Source organism: Rousettus aegyptiacus, unplaced genomic scaffold, assembly GCF_014176215.1.
Source record: "Rousettus aegyptiacus isolate mRouAeg1 unplaced genomic scaffold, mRouAeg1.p scaffold_m13_p_7, whole genome shotgun sequence".
NCBI classification, from domain to species: Eukaryota; Metazoa; Chordata; class Mammalia; order Chiroptera; family Pteropodidae; genus Rousettus; species Rousettus aegyptiacus.
In genome coordinates this window covers 40,979,738-40,985,055 of record NW_023416310.1, presented here as the reverse complement: position 1 = coordinate 40,985,055, position 5,318 = coordinate 40,979,738, and positions in this window count along the sequence as shown.

Genomic DNA, 5,318 nt, shown 5'->3' with positions numbered 1-5,318 from the left:
GTAGGGTGGGGCTGGTGTACAAGAGAAGACCCAGCAGAAGAACTTGCATGAGGCTGGACCATGGGGAAAGCCTTCCTGGCTACAGGTGCAGAATTTCCGTATAGTGGGCAGAACCTAGCCCCTGGGAGATGAGGGTGAGGGGAAATTGGTTCCTTTTTCTCACTGGGCCCAGGATTCAAAGGTTCTCTCAGTTGAATTGCTGGGGCCATCCCTTGCCTAACCAGACTCAGGGGGGCCTAGAGGGGCTAGTTATGAAATGACCAGTGACCAGCACTGCTCCTGGCAGGAGCCATCCACAGTGAGGTCCATGGATTGGTATTCCTGAGGAGTCCCAGAAAACCTTGGTTAGAGGATCCAGTGAAAGGCTGGCCTCCTGGGGTATGTGGTTCAGGGGTCAGATGCTCTTTCAGTTGCCAAAAGGAAGGGTAACCTCTGAGCGTGGGAAAGTGAGGGACATCTGGGTGACAAGAGAGGCTTTATCATATCCTGCATTTTCTCACTTTGCTCTGAGCCTCAGCTACCACAGCAAATTTATCCTTGAAGTTTTAAGATACGAATTTGGTGTTCGAATTGAAAAATAAATGATGAGATTGTATACATTTGAGCAAAAGGAAGTCTGTGATTTAAGCATGGGTAATGAGAGGAAGGAACAAATTCCATCCCTTTTTAAAACTTGAATCAAAACAACAATTGCAGAAATGAGGAAGGGAGTGTGTGTGTGTTTGTGTGTGATGGGGTGGGGAGAGAGACAGAGATAGAGAAACAGAGAGGCAGAGGCAGGGGTGAGGTCTTAAGCAACATGGATATTTCTAAAGCTCAAGGAGAGGCACAGCGAGGGCTTTTTTTTTAGAGATCTGAGAAAAAACCTCCAGCCTGGGAATGAGAACACATACTCCTACTTTCAGCTAAACCCCAACTTCTCTGCCTATAAAGTGGAGAGGTTAGGTTAAATTATTGCAAAATATTATAAACCTAGTGTTCATCATTTTACTTAGATCCTTAAAAGTGTTTAAGACAAACTCTTCCTATCACTAGGTTCCTTTTCTGAAGGTTAGATGGCTGCATATTTGTGTGTGGTATGTGTGTGCACACCTGTGTGTAGTGCATACAGTGTGTATGTATAGTGTATGTGTGCATGTGTGGTATAGTGTAGTGTATATATTCAGTGTGTACATGTGTGTGGCATGTGTGTACAATATGTATGCATTATGTGGAAGGGGTTTTGTGTACAGTATGTGTGTGTGTGGTGTGTCATGCACTATTTACTCTTACTATTCAGAGCAAACCCCTACATTGCTCCATCTTCACTGGATTTTCAGATCCTTCAAAAATCTTCCCAGACAAATAAACAAGAACACATGTGGAAAGCCTTTTTTATTCCAGAACCTCTTGAGATGCAGGCAAAAAGCTAGAATTACACGTTTGGTAGAGAACCAGGGGCGTGGCATGGCGATGGGAAATTCAGTTTATATTTGGAAGGCAAATTCCTATTCCCAAACCTGAGAGAGCAAGAGAGGGTAGAGGCTGGGCCGTCTCTTGCCAGCTGCTAAGGGTGTGTGTGTGTGTGTGTGTGTGTGTGTGTGTGTGTGTGTGTCTTTGTCTTTCTCTAGCATTCCCCAGTTATTCGCGAATTTGCATTTCAGATTCCAATTTTAAAGTCGACCTCCTCTTTCCTCTACATCTCTTTCTCTGGTTCTATTGCTCTTCATATATTTCTCCAGCCCCACTTGCTTTCTCTTTTGTCTCAAAACAGTGTGTCCAGAAGCTCAAGGTTTTGTTCTGCTGCATGGAGGGAGCCCCAGATTGAAGCAGAGAATATTAGAATGCCGCGCAATTGCAAGCATGCTGGGCCTCAGAGTCTTCAATACTCCTACTTTCCTGGTTATAGGAAGGTTTCCTTTTGATTCCTTTTGAGATGCCAGGGTCCAGCTTGCCGTTTCACATCTTTTCTAGTCATGTATTGCTACTTAACAAATCAGCCCCAAATTAAGTGATTTTAAACAACATTCACTTATTTTGCTTGTGAATCTGCAATTTGGGTAGTGCTCTTCTCCCACACAGCACTTGTTGGGGTGGCTTGAAGGTGAGGGGTGACTCCACAGTTGGGGCCTAGAGTCATCGGAGACTACTTACTCATGTGTTTGGTGTTTGTTGCTGGCTGTTGACTGGGACTGTCAGCTCGAACACCTACCTGTAACTTTTCTGTGTGACTGGTATTCTCACTGCATGACGGCTGGGTTCCAAAGAGAATGTCTTAAGAGAAAATGTGAAAGCACTTATGATTTTATGACTTAGTCTCAGAAGTCATTTAGCATCACTTCTGCTGTACTCTATTGGCTGAGGCAGGTACAAAGTTCTGTCCAAGTCTGAGACGGGGGTGACATAAACCCTACTACTCTATGGGAGAAAGATTCAATATCACACTGTAGGAGTAGCATGTGCACTGTGTGTGCATGTAGCATACTATTATGCACTGTACTGTAGTGATGTCATGTGCACATACACTCATAATCCTACTGTTTTAAATTTATAGACAGATGGAATTGTAGTAAGGTTTGTGTTACCACATGGTGCTAAAGCTTCCACTCTTGCTTGAATCATAGTAGAAAGAATGGCCTCAAAATGGACCTCGAGATTTCTGTTCCCTGGTATATACACCCTGTATAATTCCCTCCCCTTAAGTGTGGGGGACCCGTGAACATGATGGGTGTTTAGGTTACATGAGATGGCAAAGGTGAAGGGATTTTGCAGATGTAACTAAGGTCACTCATCAGTTACTTTGGGTTAATAAAAAGGGAGATTACCCTGAGTGAGACTGACATAATCAGATGAGTTCTTTAAAGGAAGGTTCAGGCATTCCCTAAGGAAAGAGATTCTCCTGCTGGCTTTGAAGAAGTAAGGTGCCAGGTTGTTGGGAAGGCACGTGGCTACAATAAGAGGGTGGTGTCAAAGAGCTAAGAGCAACCTCTAGACAACAGCCAGCAAGAAAATGGGGACCTCAGGCCTTTAACTGCACGAGAATTCTCCCAACAACCTAAATGAACTTGGAAGAACTCCAGATGTGAAAACAGGCCAGCTGACATCTCAATTTCAGCATTGTGAGACCCTGAGCAGAAAACCTAGCTACTTTATGCCTGGATTCCTGACCAACAGAAACTATGAGATGATAAATGTGTATTGTTTTAAGCCACTAAGTTTGTGGTAATGTGTTATACAGCAATAGAAAACTAACACAAGTCATAACCATGAACTCCACTGGCAAGAAAACTTTTGAGTAACCAAAGAAGCACACGGCAGGTCTAGTAGTGAGACCATGCACGTGCTTTAAGATCCAGCTCCAATGTCGTCTCCTTTAAGATCTTCATGGATTCAACTTCAGCTAGAAGTAACGTTCTGCATCTGAAACCCTATAACTTTGTTTGTTCCTTTTTTGTGGTACTTCTCATATTCTACTTATATTTAACAGTGTGCATGTTTTGTCTCTGTGACTGGATTTTAAGGTCCTGTGAATAGACATGGCGTCTTATTTATTTTTCTGGCACCAAGGTACTTAGTAGAATTCACTGCATATCAAACAATGTTTATGGATAATTTATTAGGCAATTTTCTCAAAGATAGCACTTCACCTTTTACTTGTTGAGGCAGTTTGAGAATACATTTTGCTATAAGGAAAGTCAAGAGATGGCCTTCACTATTGTTTTAAGGTTGCTACTTTAAAATATCAAAACTAGCTAAGCATTCTGGTCCTCAGTTGCAGTCAGTGAGAATATTTCTGTCATTTGAGACTCTGAAATTAAGCCTATGAATGTTCATCCAATAGATTCTGGTTCCCAGACTCTGAAACTCACTGCCAAGACAGAATCACAGGTCTGAGTGATCTTTATTTTTATCCTGAAAATGGAGAAAAGAATTTCCTAAACCACTGGGACAAGCTGCTCTTTAGCTATTGCCTCTAGAATCAGGATCATCGTGTTCATGAAGGTAGGAATGAAGTTTCTTCTTGGAGTGCTAAATACAAGTTTATTTAGAGAAGCAAGTAGCCTTCAGCTTTTCTTTTAAATTTAGTTTTGGAACACTGAATATAGAGGAAGCAGAAAGGTAAAGAACATACAATAGCCATGCTCTTAGGATGGAAGAACTTTTGTAGCAAAAGAAGCTCGCAGCTCCTGGGGGCTGGTTGGTTTGAGCCCCAGGAGGCACCCCGTGTCTCAGGGAACCCCACACAGAGTTGTGCCTCATGACTACGCATAATAGAAAACTGTTTTCGGCAAACTTGATTATTAATAACAAAAATCAATCATTGCCATTAATACTTTTCCTTGTAGCTCTTATAAAAATAGAATGGTAGTGCCCTGAGAAATTCTTTTGAGGCCAAGCCATTTGTCAAGTTTATGATTATGTGCTTTAGGGGAGCACTAACTGATTACCCTGGGCTCAAGAACATCTTTTGAAGACTTTCAGATCCGAACCTTATAAAATTAGTGACTAGAAACACTGCATTTATATTGCTCCTGAGAATCTGTAGCTTCATGTACATTATCTTTACTACACTTGGGCATAAGCAAAAGCTGTCCTCACCTAGCTCGGGCTACTCAGGGCAGGTGAGGTTCAGGGACAATGATTGTTAAGGCCTCAAATGACATCCATTTTGTCTGGAAATTAAGTGTTGTCCTGTTCTGGTTGCCAATTTCATGAGGCCCCAGGCATTTGGAGCCAACAGATCAGATCAGATCACTAGTGGTTAGCATCAAGATGGTGTTAAAGGCCTGAGTCAGAAATTAATCACACCAGCTATCCTCTGTGGTTATCCCCATGGTCAGTAATGAAAGTTGATATGACAGGTTCAGATTTTACATTTCTTACGGAGGACAAATAAGCATTTGTGAGATCTTTACAAATAAGCATTTGTACAACCAGGAATTATTTTCCAAAAATCCTGGAATGGGATCTGATCCATTTGCTGTTTATACTCTAGGCAATCCTTGGAACTTACTGGATATCTATCTTTTTAAATGGCTTGCAAGCTAGATGTGTTAGGGAAAAAGACTGCAGTGTGTGTGTGTGTGTGTGGGAGGGTATGTGTGTGTGTGTGTGTGTGTGTGTGTGTGTGTGTGTACACTGAAGGCTGATGGGGCAGTAAGAAGCTAAAAAGAGAGCTGATTTCTGCCACTACCTTCTCCAGTTGTACTGGGAGGTAGGTGGTGGGGGGACTAAGTAGAAGGAAGGATTGTAGGATCTGATGAGTCAGAAGGTTGGGGTAAGTGAGCTACGTCGATTCATCTCTACCTTAGCTTCACTTGGAGAGGTTTTTCAAAAAC